Genomic DNA, 19933 nt, shown 5'->3' on the forward strand with positions numbered 1-19933 from the left:
CAACCTGCTACTGTCGGCGCTACGTGAACGAGGAGCTGGCGAGCGGCCAAGCTTCTCGGTATCAAACGGAAAGCTTGACTTTCTGAGGTGGGACCATATCCAAGAAGGAACTGTGAGGACAGTCTTGGGAAAGAGCTCCGCACGAAAGCAAGACTCGGGCGAGAAAAAATGCAAAGCTCTCCCTGTCGGGGAATCAAGCCCCGGTCTTCCGTGTGACAGGCGGGGATACTCACCACTATACTAACGAGGAACAAGCTGCTGGCAGGGGCCTGTCGCGCTGCGGCCAAAGTCGAGCTGCTTGCGACCCCCCAGCAAGGCCTCTTTCCATGCACCTCTGAAATCAAAGGGGGTTGAAAGCAAACAAACAGCGGCAGTTGATGGAAATGGCATTCAGCTGAATGAATGACTGACATCCTCCGACAAAGACGGGACCTCTTGGAAAGTATGACGGAAAGATCGGGCAGTCTCCGGGCAGATGCCATTGCTCTTGGGATCTCTAGGGGTTCGGCCGGTTGTGCACCTCCTCAGATCTTCTGCCACCCTGAAAACAGCTCCTAAAGAGGATATCTGGAGTCCTCTTATTAGCCAAGTGGTCTGAAGGAAATCTCAAGTCTGACCATTTCAGCACACTGTTTCTTTTGCGCCGAAGGAAAAGTGGCGGTGCCAAGTCATTCCTAGGGATGAGTCGGTGCTTTTATAGGTGAAACCAACCTGCTACTGTCGGCGCTACGTGAACGAGGAGCTGGCGAGTGGCCAAGTTTCTCGGTATCAAACGGAAAGCTCGACTTCCTGAGGTGGGACCATGTCCAAGAAGGAACTGTGAGGACAGTCTTGGGAAAGAGCTCCGCACGAAAGCAAGACTCGGGCGAGAAAAAACGCAAAGCTCTCCCTGTCGGGGAATCGAACCCCGGTCTCCCGCGTGACAGGCGGGGATACTCACCACTATACTAACGAGGAACAAGCTGCTGGCAGGGGCCTGTCGCGCTGCTGCGGCCAAAGTCGAGCTGCTTGCGACCCCCCAGCAAGGCCTCTTTCCATGCACCTCTGAAATCAAAGGGGGTTGAAAGCAAACAAACGGCGGCAGTTGATGGAAATGGCATTCAGCTGAATGAATGACTGACATCCTCCGACAAAGACGGGACCTCTTGGAAAGTATGACGGAAAGATCGGGCAGTCTCCGGGCAGATGCCATTGCTCTTGGGATCTCTAGGGGTTCGGCCGGTTGTGCACCTCCTCAGGTCTTCTGCCACCCTGAAAACAGCTCCTAAAGAGGATATCTGGAGTCCTCTTATTAGCCAAATGGTCTGAAGAAAATCTCAAGTCTGACCATTTCAGCACACTGTTTTTTTTGCGCCGAAGGAAAAGTGGCGGTGCCAAGTCATTCCTAGGGATGAGGCGGTGCTTTTATAGGTGAAACCAACCTGCTACTGTCGGCGCTACGTGAACGAGGAGCTGGCGAGTGGCCAAGCTTCTCGGTATCAAACGGAAAGCTCGACTTCCTGAGGTGGGACCATGTCCAAGAAGGAACTGTGAGGACAGTCTTGGGAAAGAGCTCCACACGAAAGCAAGTCTCGGGCGAGAAAAAATGCAAAGCTCTCCCCGTCGGGGAATCGAACCCCGGTCTCCCGCGTGACAGGCGGGGATACTCACCACTATACTAACGAGGAACAAGCTGCTGGCAGGGGCCTGTCGCGCTGCGGCCAAAGTCGAGCTGCTTGCGACCCCCCAGCAAGGCCTCTTTCCATGCACCTCTGAAATCAAAGGGGGTTGAAAGCAAACAAACGGCGGCAGTTGATGGAAATGGCATTCAGCTGAATGAATGACTGACATCCTCCGACAAAGACGGGACCTCTTGGAAAGTATGACGGAAAGATCGGGCAGTCTCTGGGCAGATGCCATTGCTCTTGGGATCTCTAGGGGTTCGGCCGGTTGTGCACCTCCTCAGGTCTTCTGCCACCCTGAAAACAGCTCCTAAAGAGGATATCTGGAGTCCTCTTATTAGCCAAGTGGTCTGAAGAAAATCTCAAGTCTGACCATTTCAGCACACTGTTTCTTTTGCGCCGAAGGAAAAGTGGCGGTGCCGAGTCATTCCTAGGGATGAGGCGGTGCTTTTATAGGTGAAACCAACCTGCTACTGTCGGCGCTACGTGAACGAGGAGCTGGCGAGCGGCCAAGCTTCTCGGTATCAAACGGAAAGCTTGACTTTCTGAGGTGGGACCATATCCAAGAAGGAATTGTGAGGACAGTCTTGGGAAAGAGCTCCGCACGAAAGCAAGACTCGGGCGAGAAAAAATGCAAAGCTCTCCCTGTTGGGGAATCAAGCCCCGGTCTTCCGTGTGACAGGCGGGGATACTCACCACTATACTAACGAGGAACAAGCTGCTGGCAGGGGCCTGTCACGCTGCGGCCAAAGTCGAGCTGCTTGCGACCCCCCAGCAAGGCCTCTTTCCATGCACCTCTGAAATCAAAGGGGGTTGAAAGCAAACAAACGGCGGCAGTTGATGGAAATGGCATTCAGCTGAATGAATGACTGACATCCTCCGACAAAGACGGGACCTCTTGGAAAGTATGACGGAAAGATCGGGCAGTCTCCGGGCAGATGCCATTGCTCTTGGGATCTCTAGGGGTTCGGCCGGTTGTGCACCTCCTCAGATCTTCTGCCACCCTGAAAACAGCTCCTAAAGAGGATATCTGGAGTCCTCTTATTAGCCAAGTGGTCTGAAGGAAATCTCAAGTCTGACCATTTCAGCACACTGTTTCTTTTGCGCCGAAGGAAAAGTGGCGGTGCCAAGTCATTCCTAGGGATGAGGCGGTGCTTTTATAGGTGAAACCAACCTGCTACTGTCGGCGCTACGTGAACGAGGAGCTGGCGAGTGGCCAAGTTTCTCGGTATCAAACGGAAAGCTCGACTTCCTGAGGTGGGACCATGTCCAAGAAGGAACTGTGAGGACAGTCTTGGGAAAGAGCTCCGCACGAAAGCAAGACTCGGGCGAGAAAAAATGCAAAGCTCTCCCCGTCGGGGAATCGAACCCCGGCCTCCCGCGTGACAGGCGGGGATACTCACCACTATACTAACGAGGAACAAGCTGCTGGCAGGGGCCTGTCGCGCTGCTGCGGCCAAAGTCGAGCTGCTTGCGACCCCCCAGCAAGGCCTCTTTCCATGCACCTCTGAAATCAAAGGGACTGAAAGCAAACAAACGGCGGCAGTTGATGGAAACGGCATTCAGCTGAATGAATGACTGACATCCTCTGACAAAGACGGGACCTCCTGGAAAGTATGACGGAAAGATCGGGCAGTCTCCGGGCAGATGCCATTGCTCTTGGGATCTCTAGGGATTCGGCCGGTTGTGCACCTCCTCAGGTCTTCTGCCACCCTGAAAATAGCTCCTAAAGAGGATATCTGGAGTCCTCTTATTAGCCAAGTGGTCTGAAGAAAATCTCAAGTCTGACCATTTCAGCACACTGTTTCTTTTGCGCCGAAGGAAAAGTGGCGGTGCCGAGTCATTCCTAGGGATGAGGCGGTGCTTTTATAGGTGAAACCAACCTGCTACTGTCGGCGCTACGTGAACGAGGAGCTGGCGAGCGGCCAAGCTTCTCGGTATCAAACGGAAAGCTTGACTTCCTGAGGTGGGACCATATCCAAGAAGGAACTGTGAGGACAGTCTTGGGAAAGAGCTCCGCACGAAAGCAAGACTCGGGCGAGAAAAAATGCAAAGCTCTCCCGGTCGGGGAATCGAACCCCGGTCTCCCGCGTGACAGGCGGGGATACTCACCACTATACTAACGAGGAACAAGCTGCTGGCAGGGGCCTGTCGCGCTGCGGCCAAAGTCGAGCTGCTTGCGACCCCCCAGCAAGGCCTCTTTCCATGCACCTCTGAAATCAAAGGGGGTTGAAAGCAAACAAACGGCGGCAGTTGATGGAAATGGCATTCAGCTGAATGAATGACTGACATCCTCCGACAAAGACGGGACCTCTTGGAAAGTATGACGGAAAGATCGGGCAGTCTCCGGGCAGATGCCATTGCTATTGGGATCTCTAGGGGTTCGGCCGGTTGTGCACCTCCTCGGATCTTCTGACACCCTGAAAACAGCTCCTAAAGAGGATATCTGGAGTCCTCTTATTAGCCAAGTGGTCTGAAGAAAATCTCAAGTCTGACCATTTCAGCACACTGTTTCTTTTGCGCCGAAGGAAAAGTGGCGGTGCCGAGTCATTCCTAGGGATGAGGCGGTGCTTTTATAGGTGAAACCAACCTGCTACTGTCGGCGCTACGTGAACGAGGAGCTGGCGAGCGGCCAAGCTTCTCGGTATCAAACGGAAAGCTTGACTTCCTGAGGTGGGACCATATCCAAGAAGGAACTGTGAGGACAGTCTTGGGAAAGAGCTCCGCACGAAAGCAAGACTCGGGCGAGAAAAAATGCAAAGCTCTCCCCGTCGGGGAATCGAACCCCGGTCTCCCGCGTGACAGGCGGGGATACTCACCACTATACTAACGAGGAACAAGCTGCTGGCAGGGGCCTGTCGCACTGCGGCCAAAGTCAAGCTGCTTGCGACCCCCCAGCAAGGCCTCTTTCCATGCACCTCTGAAATCAAAGGGGGTTGAAAGCAAACAAACGGCGGCAGTTGATGGAAATGGCATTCAGCTGAATGAATGACTGACATCCTCCGACAAAGACGGGACCTCTTGGAAAGTATGACGGAAAGATCGGGCAGTCTCCGGGCAGATGCCATTGCTATTGGGATCTCTAGGGGTTCGGCCGGTTGTGCACCTCCTCGGATCTTCTGACACCCAGAAAACAGCTCCTAAAGAGGATATCTGGAGTCCTCTTATTAGCCAAGTGGTCTGAAGAAAATCTCAAGTCTGACCATTTCAGCACACTGTTTCTTTTGCGCCGAAGGAAAAGTGGCGGTGCCGAGTCATTCCTAGGGATGAGGCGGTGCTTTTATAGGTGAAACCAACCTGCTACTGTCGGCGCTACGTGAACGAGGAGCTGGCGAGCGGCCAAGCTTCTCGGTATCAAACGGAAAGCTTGACTTCCTGAGGTGGGACCATATCCAAGAAGGAACTGTGAGGACAGTCTTGGGAAAGAGCTCCGCACGAAAGCAAGACTCGGGCGAGAAAAAATGCAAAGCTCTCCCCGTCGGGGAATCGAACCCCGGTCTCCCGCGTGACAGGCGGGGATACTCACCACTATACTAACGAGGAACAAGCTGCTGGCAGGGGCCTGTCGCACTGTGGCCAAAGTCAAGCTGCTTGCGACCCCCCAGCAAGGCCTCTTTCCATGCACCTCTGAAATCAAAGGGGGTTGAAAGCAAACAAACGGCGGCAGTTGATGGAAATGGCATTCAGCTGAATGAATGACTGACATCCTCCGACAAAGACGGGACCTCTTGGAAAGTATGACGGAAAGATCGGGCAGTCTCCGGGCAGATGCCATTGCTCTTGGGATCTCTAGGGGTTCGGCCGGTTGTGCACCTCCTCAGATCTTCTGCCACCCTGAAAACAGCTCCTAAAGAGGATATCTGGAGTCCTCTTATTAGCCAAGTGGTCTGAAGAAAATCTCAAGTCTGACCATTTTAGCACACTGTTTCTTTTGCGCTGAAGGAAAAGTGGCGGTGCCGAGTCATTCCTAGGGATGAGGCGGTGCTTTTATAGGTGAAACCAACCTGCTACTGTCGGCGCTACGTGAACGAGGAGCTGGCGAGCGGCCAAGCTTCTCGGTATCAAACGGAAAGCTTGACTTTCTGAGGTGGGACCATATCCAAGAAGGAACTGTGAGGACAGTCTTGGGAAAGAGCTCCGCACGAAAGCAAGACTCGGGCGAGAAAAAATGCAAAGCTCTCCCCGTCGGGGAATCGAACCCCGGTCTCCCGCGTGACAGGCGGGGATACTCACCACTATACTAACGAGGAACAAGCTGCTGGCAGGGGCCTGTCGCACTGCGGCCAAAGTCGAGCTGCTTGCGACCACCCAGCAAGGCCTCTTTCCATGCACCTCTGAAATCAAAGGGGGTTGAAAGCAAACAAACGGCGGCAGTTGATGGAAATGGCATTCAGCTGAATGAATGACTGACATCCTCCGACAAAGACGGGACCTCTTGGAAAGTATGACGGAAAGATCGGGCAGTCTCCGGGCAGATGCCATTGCTCTTGGGATCTCTAGGGGTTCGGCCGGTTGTGCACCTCCTCAGGTCTTCTGCCACCCTGAAAATAGCTCCTAAAGAGGATATCTGGAGTCCTCTTATTAGCCAAGTGGTCTGAAGAAAATCTCAAGTCTGACCATTTCAGCACACTGTTTCTTTTGCGCCGAAGGAAAAGTGGCGGTGCCGAGTCATTCCTAGGGATGAGGCGGTGCTTTTATAGGTGAAACCAATCTGCTACTGTCGGCGCTACGTGAACGAGGAGCTGGCGAGCGGCCAAGCTTCTCGGTATCAAACGGAAAGCTTGACTTCCTGAGGTGGGACCATATCCAAGAAGGAACTGTGAGGACAGTCTTGGGAAAGAGCTCCGCACGAAAGCAAGACTCGGGCGAGAAAAAATGCAAAGCTCTCCCCGTCGGGGAATCGAACCCCGGTCTCCCGCGTGACAGGCGGGGATACTCACCACTATACTAACGAGGAACAAGCTGCTGGCAGGGGCCTGTCGCGCTGCGGCCAAAGTCGAGCTGCTTGCGACCCCCCAGCAAGGCCTCTTTCCATGCACCTCTGAAATCAAAGGGGGTTGAAAGCAAACAAACGGCGGCAGTTGATGGAAATGGCATTCAGCTGAATGAATGACTGACATCCTCCGACAAAGACGGGACCTCTTGGAAAGTATGACGGAAAGATCGGGCAGTCTCCGGGCACATGCCATTGCTATTGGGATCTCTAGGGGTTCGGCCGGTTGTGCACCTCCTCGGATCTTCTGACACCCTGAAAACAGCTCCTAAAGAGGATATCTGGAGTCCTCTTATTAGCCAAGTGGTCTGAAGAAAATCTCAAGTCTGACCATTTCAGCACACTGTTTCTTTTGCGCCGAAGGAAAAGTGGCGGTGCCGAGTCATTCCTAGGGATGAGGCGGTGCTTTTATAGGTGAAACCAACCTGCTACTGTCGGCGCTACGTGAACGAGGAGCTGGCGAGCGGCCAAGCTTCTCGGTATCAAACGGAAAGCTTGACTTCCTGAGGTGGGACCATATCCAAGAAGGAGCTGTGAGGACAGTCTTGGGAAAGAGCTCCGCACGAAAGCAAGACTCGGGCGAGAAAAAATGCAAAGCTCTCCCCGTCGGGGAATCGAACCCCGGTCTCCCGCGTGACAGGCGGGGATACTCACCACTATACTAACGAGGAACAAGCTGCTGGCAGGGGCCTGTCGCACTGCGGCCAAAGTCGAGCTGCTTGCGACCCCCCAGCAAGGCCTCTTTCCATGCACCTCTGAAATCAAAGGGGGTTGAAAGCAAACAAACGGCGGCAGTTGATGGAAATGGCATTCAGCTGAATGAATGACTGACATCCTCCGACAAAGACGGGACCTCTTGGAAAGTATGACGGAAAGATCGGGCAGTCTCCGGGCAGATGCCATTGCTCTTGGGATCTCTAGGGGTTCGGCCGGTTCTGCACCTCCTCAGATCTTCTGCCACCCTGAAAACAGCTCCTAAAGAGGATATCTGGAGTCCTCTTATTAGCCAAGTGGTCTGAAGAAAATCTCAAGTCTGACCATTTTAGCACACTGTTTCTTTTGCGCTGAAGGAAAAGTGGCAATGCCGAGTCATTCCTAGGGATGAGGCGGTGCTTTTATAGGTGAAACCAACCTGCTACTGTCGGTGCTACGTGAACGAGGAGCTGGCGAGCGGCCAAGCTTCTCGGTATCAAACGGAAAGCTCGACTTCCTGAGGTGGGACCATGTCCAAGAAGGAACTGTGAGGACAGTCTTGGGAAAGAGCTCCGCACGAAAGCAAGACTCGGGCGAGAAAAAATGCAAAGCTCTCCCCGTCGGGGAATCGAACCCCGGTCTCCCGCGTGACAGGCGGGGATACTCACCACTATACTAACGAGGAACAAGCTGCTGGCACGGGCCTGTCGCGCTGCGGCCAAAGTCGAGCTGCTTGCGACCCCCCAGCAAGGCCTCTTTCCATGCACCTCTGAAATCAAAGGGGGTTGAAAGCAAACAAACGGCGGCAGTTGATGGAAATGGCATTCAGCTGAATGAATGACTGACATCCTCCGACAAAGACGGGACCTCTTGGAAAGTATGACGGAAAGATCGGGCAGTCTCCGGGCAGATGCCATTGCTCTTGAGATCTCTAGGGGTTCGGCCGGTTGTGCACCTCCTCAGGTCTTCTGCCACCCTGAAAACAGCTCCTAAAGAGGATATCTGGAGTCCTCTTATTAGCCAAGTGGTCTGAAGAAAATCTCAAGTCTGACCATTTCAGCACACTGTTTCTTTTGCGCCGAAGGAAAAGTGGCGGTGCCGAGTCATTCCTAGGGATGAGGCGGTGCTTTTATAGGTGAAACCAACCTGCTACTGTCGGCGCTACGTGAACGAGGAGCTGGCGAGCGGCCAAGCTTCTCGGTATCAAACGGAAAGCTTGACTTTCTGAGGTGGGACCATATCCAAGAAGGAACTGTGAGGACAGTCTTGGGAAAGAGCTCCGCACGAAAGCAAGACTCGGGCGAGAAAAAATGCAAAGCTCTCCCTGTCGGGGAATCAAACCCCAGTCTTCCGCGTGACAGGCGGGGATACTCACCACTATACTAACGAGGAACAAGCTGCTGGCAGGGGCCTGTCGCGCTGCGGCCAAAGTCGAGCTGCTTGCGACCCCCCAGCAAGGCCTCTTTCCATGCACCTCTGAAATCAAAGGGGGTTGAAAGCAAACAAACGGCGGCAGTTGATGGAAATGGCATTCAGCTGAATGAATGACTGACATCCTCCGACAAAGACGGGACCTCTTGGAAAGTATGACGGAAAGATCGGGCAGTCTCCGGGCAGATGCCATTGCTCTTGGGATCTCTAGGGGTTCGGCCGGTTCTGCACCTCCTCAGATCTTCTGCCACCCTGAAAACAGCTCCTAAAGAGGATATCTGGAGTCCTCTTATTAGCCAAGTGGTCTGAAGGAAATCTCAAGTCTGACCATTTCAGCACACTGTTTCTTTTGCGCCGAAGGAAAAGTGGCGGTGCCAAGTCATTCCTAGGGATGAGGCGGTGCTTTTATAGGTGAAACCAACCTGCTACTGTCGGCGCTACGTGAACGAGGAGCTGGCGAGTGGCCAAGTTTCTCGGTATCAAACGGAAAGCTCGACTTCCTGAGGTGGGACCATGTCCAAGAAGGAACTGTGAGGACAGTCTTGGGAAAGAGCTCCGCACGAAAGCAAGACTCGGGCGAGAAAAAATGCAAAGCTCTCCCTGTCGGGGAATCGAACCCCGGTCTCCCGCGTGACAGGCGGGGATACTCACCACTATACTAACGAGGAACAAGCTGCTGGCAGGGGCCTGTCGCGCTGCTGCGGCCAAAGTCGAGCTGCTTGCGACCCCCCAGCAAGGCCTCTTTCCATGCACCTCTGAAATCAAAGGGGGTTGAAAGCAAACAAACGGCGGCAGTTGATGGAAATGGCATTCAGCTGAATGAATGACTGACATCCTCCGACAAAGACGGGACCTCTTGGAAAGTATGACGGAAAGATCGGGCAGTCTCCGGGCAGATGCCATTGCTCTTGGGATCTCTAGGGGTTCGGCCGGTTGTGCACCTCCTCAGGTCTTCTGCCACCCTGAAAACAGCTCCTAAAGAGGATATCTGGAGTCCTCTTATTAGCCAAATGGTCTGAAGAAAATCTCAAGTCTGACCATTTCAGCACACTGTTTCTTTTGCGCCGAAGGAAAAGTGGCAGTGCCGAGTCATTCCTAGGGATGAGGCGGTGCTTTTATAGGTGAAACCAACCTGCTACTGTCGGCGCTACGTGAACGAGGAGCTGGCGAGTGGCCAAGCTTCTCGGTATCAAACCGAAAGCTCGACTTCCTGAGGTGGGACCATGTCCAAGAAGGAACTGTGAGGACAGTCTTGGGAAAGAGCTCCGCATGAAAGCAAGACTCGGGCGAGAAAAAATGCAAAGCTCTCCCCGTCGGGGAATCGAACCCCGGTCTCCCGCGTGACAGGCGGGGATACTCACCACTATACTAACGAGGAACAAGCTGCTGGCAGGGGCCTGTCGCGCTGCGGCCAAAGTCGAGCTGCTTGCGACCCCCCAGCAAGGCCTCTTTCCATGCACCTCTGAAATCAAAGGGGGTTGAAAGCAAACAAACGGCGGCAGTTGATGGAAATGGCATTCAGCTGAATGAATGACTGACATCCTCCGACAAAGACGGGACCTCTTGGAAAGTATGACGGAAAGATCGGGCAGTCTCCGGGCAGATGCCATTGCTCTTGGGATCTCTAGGGGTTCGGCCGGTTGTGCACCTCCTCAGATCTTCTGCCACCCTGAAAACAGCTCCTAAAGAGGATATCTGGAGTCCTCTTATTAGCCAAGTGGTCTGAAGAAAATCTCAAGTCTGACCATTTCAGCACACTGTTTCTTTTGCGCCGAAGGAAAAGTGGCGGTGCCGAGTCATTCCTAGGGATGAGGCGGTGCTTTTATAGGTGAAACCAACCTGCTACTGTCGGCGCTACGTGAACGAGGAGCTGGCGAGCGGCCAAGCTTCTCGGTATCAAACGGAAAGCTCGACTTCCTGAGGTGGGACCATGTCCAAGAAGGAACTGTGAGGACAGTCTTGGGAAAGAGCTCCGCATGAAAGCAAGACTCGGGCGAGAAAAAATGCAAAGCTCTCCCCGTCGGGGAATCGAACCCCGGTCTCCCGCGTGACAGGCGGGGATACTCACCACTATACTAACGAGGAACAAGCTGCTGGCAGGGGCCTGTCGCGCTGCGGCCAAAGTCGAGCTGCTTGCGACCCCCCAGCAAGGCCTCTTTCCATGCACCTCTGAAATCAAAGGGGGTTGAAAGCAAACAAACAGCGGCAGTTGATGGAAATGGCATTCAGCTGAATGAATGACTGACATCCTCCGACAAAGACGGGACCTCTTGGAAAGTATGACGGAAAGATCGGGCAGTCTCCGGGCAGATGCCATTGCTCTTGGGATCTCTAGGGGTTCGGCCGGTTGTGCACCTCCTCAGATCTTCTGCCACCCTGAAAACAGCTCCTAAAGAGGATATCTGGAGTCCTCTTATTAGCCAAGTGGTCTGAAGAAAATCTCAAGTCTGACCATTTCAGCACACTGTTTTTTTTGCGCCGAAGGAAAAGTGGCGGTGCCAAGTCATTCCTAGGGATGAGGCGGTGCTTTTATAGGTGAAACCAACCTGCTACTGTCGGCGCTACGTGAACGAGGAGCTGGCGAGTGGCCAAGCTTCTCGGTATCAAACCGAAAGCTCGACTTCCTGAGGTGGGACCATGTCCAAGAAGGAACTGTGAGGACAGTCTTGGGAAAGAGCTCCGCATGAAAGCAAGACTCGGGCGAGAAAAAATGCAAAGCTCTCCCCGTCGGGGAATCGAACCCCGGTCTCCCGCGTGACAGGCGGGGATACTCACCACTATACTAACGAGGAACAAGCTGCTGGCAGGGGCCTGTCGCGCTGCGGCCAAAGTCGAGCTGCTTGCGACCCCCCAGCAAGGCCTCTTTCCATGCACCTCTGAAATCAAAGGGGGTTGAAAGCAAACAAACGGCGGCAGTTGATGGAAATGGCATTCAGCTGAATGAATGACTGACATCCTCCGACAAAGACGGGACCTCTTGGAAAGTATGACGGAAAGATCGGGCAGTCTCCGGGCAGATGCCATTGCTCTTGGGATCTCTAGGGGTTCGGCCGGTTGTGCACCTCCTCAGATCTTCTGCCACCCTGAAAACAGCTCCTAAAGAGGATATCTGGAGTCCTCTTATTAGCCAAGTGGTCTGAAGAAAATCTCAAGTCTGACCATTTCAGCACACTGTTTCTTTTGCGCCGAAGGAAAAGTGGCGGTGCCGAGTCATTCCTAGGGATGAGGCGGTGCTTTTATAGGTGAAACCAACCTGCTACTGTCGGCGCTACGTGAACGAGGAGCTGGCGAGCGGCCAAGCTTCTCGGTATCAAACGGAAAGCTCGACTTCCTGAGGTGGGACCATGTCCAAGAAGGAACTGTGAGGACAGTCTTGGGAAAGAGCTCCGCATGAAAGCAAGACTCGGGCGAGAAAAAATGCAAAGCTCTCCCCGTCGGGGAATCGAACCCCGGTCTCCCGCGTGACAGGCGGGGATACTCACCACTATACTAACGAGGAACAAGCTGCTGGCAGGGGCCTGTCGCGCTGCGGCCAAAGTCGAGCTGCTTGCGACCCCCCAGCAAGGCCTCTTTCCATGCACCTCTGAAATCAAAGGGGGTTGAAAGCAAACAAACAGCGGCAGTTGATGGAAATGGCATTCAGCTGAATGAATGACTGACATCCTCCGACAAAGACGGGACCTCTTGGAAAGTATGACGGAAAGATCGGGCAGTCTCCGGGCAGATGCCATTGCTCTTGGGATCTCTAGGGGTTCGGCCGGTTGTGCACCTCCTCAGATCTTCTGCCACCCTGAAAACAGCTCCTAAAGAGGATATCTGGAGTCCTCTTATTAGCCAAGTGGTCTGAAGAAAATCTCAAGTCTGACCATTTCAGCACACTGTTTTTTTTGCGCCGAAGGAAAAGTGGCGGTGCCAAGTCATTCCTAGGGATGAGGCGGTGCTTTTATAGGTGAAACCAACCTGCTACTGTCGGCGCTACGTGAACGAGGAGCTGGCGAGTGGCCAAGCTTCTCGGTATCAAACGGAAAGCTCGACTTCCTGAGGTGGGACCATGTCCAAGAAGGAACTGTGAGGACAGTCTTGGGAAAGAGCTCCACACGAAAGCAAGTCTCGGGCGAGAAAAAATGCAAAGCTCTCCCCGTCGGGGAATCGAACCCCGGTCTCCCGCGTGACAGGCGGGGATACTCACCACTATACTAACGAGGAACAAGCTGCTGGCAGGGGCCTGTCGCGCTGCGGCCAAAGTCGAGCTGCTTGCGACCCCCCAGCAAGGCCTCTTTCCATGCACCTCTGAAATCAAAGGGGGTTGAAAGCAAACAAACGGCGGCAGTTGATGGAAATGGCATTCAGCTGAATGAATGACTGACATCCTCCGACAAAGACGGGACCTCTTGGAAAGTATGACGGAAAGATCGGGCAGTCTCCGGGCAGATGCCATTGCTCTTGGGATCTCTAGGGGTTCGGCCGGTTGTGCACCTCCTCAGATCTTCTGCCACCCTGAAAACAGCTCCTAAAGAGGATATCTGGAGTCCTCTTATTAGCCAAGTGGTCTGAAGGAAATCTCAAGTCTGACCATTTCAGCACACTGTTTCTTTTGCGCCGAAGGAAAAGTGGCGGTGCCAAGTCATTCCTAGGGATGAGGCGGTGCTTTTATAGGTGAAACCAACCTGCTACTGTCGGCGCTACGTGAACGAGGAGCTGGCGAGTGGCCAAGTTTCTCGGTATCAAACGGAAAGCTCGACTTCCTGAGGTGGGACCATGTCCAAGAAGGAACTGTGAGGACAGTCTTGGGAAAGAGCTCCGCACGAAAGCAAGACTCGGGCGAGAAAAAATGCAAAGCTCTCCCTGTCGGGGAATCGAACCCCGGTCTCCCGCGTGACAGGCGGGGATACTCACCACTATACTAACGAGGAACAAGCTGCTGGCAGGGGCCTGTCGCGCTGCTGCGGCCAAAGTCGAGCTGCTTGCGACCCCCCAGCAAGGCCTCTTTCCATGCACCTCTGAAATCAAAGGGGGTTGAAAGCAAACAAACGGCGGCAGTTGATGGAAATGGCATTCAGCTGAATGAATGACTGACATCCTCCGACAAAGACGGGACCTCTTGGAAAGTATGACGGAAAGATCGGGCAGTCTCCGGGCAGATGCCATTGCTCTTGGGATCTCTAGGGGTTCGGCCGGTTGTGCACCTCCTCAGGTCTTCTGCCACCCTGAAAACAGCTCCTAAAGAGGATATCTGGAGTCCTCTTATTAGCCAAATGGTCTGAAGAAAATCTCAAGTCTGACCATTTCAGCACACTGTTTCTTTTGCGCCGAAGGAAAAGTGGCAGTGCCGAGTCATTCCTAGGGATGAGGCGGTGCTTTTATAGGTGAAACCAACCTGCTACTGTCGGCGCTACGTGAACGAGGAGCTGGCGAGTGGCCAAGCTTCTCGGTATCAAACGGAAAGCTCGACTTCCTGAGGTGGGACCATGTCCAAGAAGGAACTGTGAGGACAGTCTTGGGAAAGAGCTCCGCACGAAAGCAAGACTCGGGCGAGAAAAAATGCAAAGCTCTCCCCGTCGGAGAGTCGAACCCCGGTCTCCCGCGTGACAGGCGGGGATACTCACCACTATACTAACGAGGAACAAGCTGCTGGCAGGGGCCTGTCGCGCTGCGGCCAAAGTCGAGCTGCTTGCGACCCCCCAGCAAGGCCTCTTTCCATGCACCTCTGAAATCAAAGGGGGTTGAAAGCAAACAAACAGCGGCAGTTGATGGAAATGGCATTCAGCTGAATGAATGACTGACATCCTCCGACAAAGACGGGACCTCTTGGAAAGTATGACGGAAAGATCGGGCAGTCTCCGGGCAGATGCCATTGCTCTTGGGATCTCTAGGGGTTCGGCCGGTTGTGCACCTCCTCAGGTCTTCTGCCACCCTGAAAACAGCTCCTAAAGAGGATATCTGGAGTCCTCTTATTAGCCAAATGGTCTGAAGAAAATCTCAAGTCTGACCATTTCAGCACACTGTTTCTTTTGCGCCGAAGGAAAAGTGGCAGTGCCGAGTCATTCCTAGGGATGAGGCGGTGCTTTTATAGGTGAAACCAACCTGCTACTGTCGGCGCTACGTGAACGAGGAGCTGGCGAGCGGCCAAGCTTCTCGGTATCAAACGGAAAGCTTGACTTTCTGAGGTGGGACCATATCCAAGAAGGAACTGTGAGGACAGTCTTGGGAAAGAGCTCCGCACGAAAGCAAGACTCGGGCGAGAAAAAATGCAAAGCTCTCCCCGTCGGGGAATCGAACCCCGGTCTCCCGCGTGACAGGCGGGGATACTCACCACTATACTAACGAGGAACAAGCTGCTGGCAGGGGCCTGTCGCACTGCGGCCAAAGTCGAGCTGCTTGCGACCACCCAGCAAGGCCTCTTTCCATGCACCTCTGAAATCAAAGGGGGTTGAAAGCAAACAAACGGCGGCAGTTGATGGAAATGGCATTCAGCTGAATGAATGACTGACATCCTCCGACAAAGACGGGACCTCTTGGAAAGTATGACGGAAAGATCGGGCAGTCTCCGGGCAGATGCCATTGCTCTTGGGATCTCTAGGGGTTCGGCCGGTTGTGCACCTCCTCAGGTCTTCTGCCACCCTGAAAATAGCTCCTAAAGAGGATATCTGGAGTCCTCTTATTAGCCAAGTGGTCTGAAGAAAATCTCAAGTCTGACCATTTCAGCACACTGTTTCTTTTGCGCCGAAGGAAAAGTGGCGGTGCCGAGTCATTCCTAGGGATGAGGCGGTGCTTTTATAGGTGAAACCAATCTGCTACTGTCGGCGCTACGTGAACGAGGAGCTGGCGAGCGGCCAAGCTTCTCGGTATCAAACGGAAAGCTTGACTTCCTGAGGTGGGACCATATCCAAGAAGGAACTGTGAGGACAGTCTTGGGAAAGAGCTCCGCACGAAAGCAAGACTCGGGCGAGAAAAAATGCAAAGCTCTCCCCGTCGGGGAATCGAACCCCGGTCTCCCGCGTGACAGGCGGGGATACTCACCACTATACTAACGAGGAACAAGCTGCTGGCAGGGGCCTGTCGCGCTGCGGCCAAAGTCGAGCTGCTTGCGACCCCCCAGCAAGGCCTCTTTCCATGCACCTCTGAAATCAAAGGGGGTTGAAAGCAAACAAACGGCGGCAGTTGATGGAAATGGCATTCAGCTGAATGAATGACTGACATCCTCCGACAAAGACGGGACCTCTTGGAAAGTATGACGGAAAGATCGGGCAGTCTCCGGGCACATGCCATTGCTATTGGGATCTCTAGGGGTTCGGCCGGTTGTGCACCTCCTCGGATCTTCTGACACCCTGAAAACAGCTCCTAAAGAGGATATCTGGAGTCCTCTTATTAGCCAAGTGGTCTGAAGAAAATCTCAAGTCTGACCATTTCAGCACACTGTTTCTTTTGCGCCGAAGGAAAAGTGGCGGTGCCGAGTCATTCCTAGGGATGAGGCGGTGCTTTTATAGGTGAAACCAACCTGCTACTGTCGGCGCTACGTGAACGAGGAGCTGGCGAGCGGCCAAGCTTCTCGGTATCAAACGGAAAGCTCGACTTCCTGAGGTGGGACCATGTCCAAGAAGGAACTGTGAGGACAGTCTTGGGAAAGAGCTCCGCATGAAAGCAAGACTCGGGCGAGAAAAAATGCAAAGCTCTCCCCGTCGGGGAATCGAACCCCGGTCTCCCGCGTGACAGGCGGGGATACTCACCACTATACTAACGAGGAACAAGCTGCTGGCAGGGGCCTGTCGCGCTGCGGCCAAAGTCGAGCTGCTTGCGACCCCCCAGCAAGGCCTCTTTCCATGCACCTCTGAAATCAAAGGGGGTTGAAAGCAAACAAACAGCGGCAGTTGATGGAAATGGCATTCAGCTGAATGAATGACTGACATCCTCCGACAAAGACGGGACCTCTTGGAAAGTATGACGGAAAGATCGGGCAGTCTCCGGGCAGATGCCATTGCTATTGGGATCTCTAGGGGTTCGGCCGGTTGTGCACCTCCTCGGATCTTCTGACACCCTGAAAACAGCTCCTAAAGAGGATATCTGGAGTCCTCTTATTAGCCAAGTGGTCTGAAGAAAATCTCAAGTCTGACCATTTCAGCACACTGTTTCTTTTGCGCCGAAGGAAAAGTGGCGGTGCCGAGTCATTCCTAGGGATGAGGCGGTGCTTTTATAGGTGAAACCAACCTGCTACTGTCGGCGCTACGTGAACGAGGAGCTGGCGAGCGGCCAAGCTTCTCGGTATCAAACGGAAAGCTTGACTTCCTGAGGTGGGACCATATCCAAGAAGGAACTGTGAGGACAGTCTTGGGAAAGAGCTCCGCACGAAAGCAAGACTCGGGCGAGAAAAAATGCAAAGCTCTCCCCGTCGGGGAATCGAACCCCGGTCTCCCGCGTGACAGGCGGGGATACTCACCACTATACTAACGAGGAACAAGCTGCTGGCAGGGGCCTGTCGCACTGCGGCCAAAGTCAAGCTGCTTGCGACCCCCCAGCAAGGCCTCTTTCCATGCACCTCTGAAATCAAAGGGGGTTGAAAGCAAACAAACGGCGGCAGTTGATGGAAATGGCATTCAGCTGAATGAATGACTGACATCCTCCGACAAAGACGGGACCTCTTGGAAAGTATGACGGAAAGATCGGGCAGTCTCCGGGCAGATGCCATTGCTATTGGGATCTCTAGGGGTTCGGCCGGTTGTGCACCTCCTCGGATCTTCTGACACCCAGAAAACAGCTCCTAAAGAGGATATCTGGAGTCCTCTTATTAGCCAAGTGGTCTGAAGAAAATCTCAAGTCTGACCATTTCAGCACACTGTTTCTTTTGCGCCGAAGGAAAAGTGGCGGTGCCGAGTCATTCCTAGGGATGAGGCGGTGCTTTTATAGGTGAAACCAACCTGCTACTGTCGGCGCTACGTGAACGAGGAGCTGGCGAGCGGCCAAGCTTCTCGGTATCAAACGGAAAGCTTGACTTCCTGAGGTGGGACCATATCCAAGAAGGAACTGTGAGGACAGTCTTGGGAAAGAGCTCCGCACGAAAGCAAGACTCGGGCGAGAAAAAATGCAAAGCTCTCCCCGTCGGGGAATCGAACCCCGGTCTCCCGCGTGACAGGCGGGGATACTCACCACTATACTAACGAGGAACAAGCTGCTGGCAGGGGCCTGTCGCACTGTGGCCAAAGTCAAGCTGCTTGCGACCCCCCAGCAAGGCCTCTTTCCATGCACCTCTGAAATCAAAGGGGGTTGAAAGCAAACAAACGGCGGCAGTTGATGGAAATGGCATTCAGCTGAATGAATGACTGACATCCTCCGACAAAGACGGGACCTCTTGGAAAGTATGACGGAAAGATCGGGCAGTCTCCGGGCAGATGCCATTGCTCTTGGGATCTCTAGGGGTTCGGCCGGTTGTGCACCTCCTCAGATCTTCTGCCACCCTGAAAACAGCTCCTAAAGAGGATATCTGGAGTCCTCTTATTAGCCAAGTGGTCTGAAGAAAATCTCAAGTCTGACCATTTTAGCACACTGTTTCTTTTGCGCTGAAGGAAAAGTGGCGGTGCCGAGTCATTCCTAGGGATGAGGCGGTGCTTTTATAGGTGAAACCAACCTGCTACTGTCGGCGCTACGTGAACGAGGAGCTGGCGAGCGGCCAAGCTTCTCGGTATCAAACGGAAAGCTTGACTTTCTGAGGTGGGACCATATCCAAGAAGGAACTGTGAGGACAGTCTTGGGAAAGAGCTCCGCACGAAAGCAAGACTCGGGCGAGAAAAAATGCAAAGCTCTCCCCGTCGGGGAATCGAACCCCGGTCTCCCGCGTGACAGGCGGGGATACTCACCACTATACTAACGAGGAACAAGCTGCTGGCAGGGGCCTGTCGCACTGCGGCCAAAGTCGAGCTGCTTGCGACCACCCAGCAAGGCCTCTTTCCATGCACCTCTGAAATCAAAGGGGGTTGAAAGCAAACAAACGGCGGCAGTTGATGGAAATGGCATTCAGCTGAATGAATGACTGACATCCTCCGACAAAGACGGGACCTCTTGGAAAGTATGACGGAAAGATCGGGCAGTCTCCGGGCAGATGCCATTGCTCTTGGGATCTCTAGGGGTTCGGCCGGTTGTGCACCTCCTCAGGTCTTCTGCCACCCTGAAAATAGCTCCTAAAGAGGATATCTGGAGTCCTCTTATTAGCCAAGTGGTCTGAAGAAAATCTCAAGTCTGACCATTTCAGCACACTGTTTCTTTTGCGCCGAAGGAAAAGTGGCGGTGCCGAGTCATTCCTAGGGATGAGGCGGTGCTTTTATAGGTGAAACCAATCTGCTACTGTCGGCGCTACGTGAACGAGGAGCTGGCGAGCGGCCAAGCTTCTCGGTATCAAACGGAAAGCTTGACTTCCTGAGGTGGGACCATATCCAAGAAGGAACTGTGAGGACAGTCTTGGGAAAGAGCTCCGCACGAAAGCAAGACTCGGGCGAGAAAAAATGCAAAGCTCTCCCCGTCGGGGAATCGAACCCCGGTCTCCCGCGTGACAGGCGGGGATACTCACCACTATACTAACGAGGAACAAGCTGCTGGCAGGGGCCTGTCGCGCTGCGGCCAAAGTCGAGCTGCTTGCGACCCCCCAGCAAGGCCTCTTTCCATGCACCTCTGAAATCAAAGGGGGTTGAAAGCAAACAAACGGCGGCAGTTGATGGAAATGGCATTCAGCTGAATGAATGACTGACATCCTCCGACAAAGACGGGACCTCTTGGAAAGTATGACGGAAAGATCGGGCAGTCTCCGGGCACATGCCATTGCTATTGGGATCTCTAGGGGTTCGGCCGGTTGTGCACCTCCTCGGATCTTCTGACACCCTGAAAACAGCTCCTAAAGAGGATATCTGGAGTCCTCTTATTAGCCAAGTGGTCTGAAGAAAATCTCAAGTCTGACCATTTCAGCACACTGTTTCTTTTGCGCCGAAGGAAAAGTGGCGGTGCCGAGTCATTCCTAGGGATGAGGCGGTGCTTTTATAGGTGAAACCAACCTGCTACTGTCGGCGCTACGTGAACGAGGAGCTGGCGAGCGGCCAAGCTTCTCGGTATCAAACGGAAAGCTTGACTTCCTGAGGTGGGACCATATCCAAGAAGGAGCTGTGAGGACAGTCTT

General features: G+C 53.7%; 1 non-coding gene across 1 annotated transcript; it reads right to left on the minus strand.

The window, feature by feature from the left end:
- Positions 1-3009: 3009 nt before the first annotated feature.
- TRNAD-GUC (transfer RNA aspartic acid (anticodon GUC)) lies at positions 3010-3081 on the minus strand. The gene has a single exon. It is a non-coding gene; the product is annotated as a tRNA-Asp (tRNA).
- Between the last annotated feature and the right edge of the window lie 16852 nt (positions 3082-19933).

Source organism: Engystomops pustulosus, chromosome 7 (genome assembly GCF_040894005.1).
Source record: "Engystomops pustulosus chromosome 7, aEngPut4.maternal, whole genome shotgun sequence".
Classification (NCBI taxonomy): domain Eukaryota; kingdom Metazoa; phylum Chordata; class Amphibia; order Anura; family Leptodactylidae; genus Engystomops; species Engystomops pustulosus.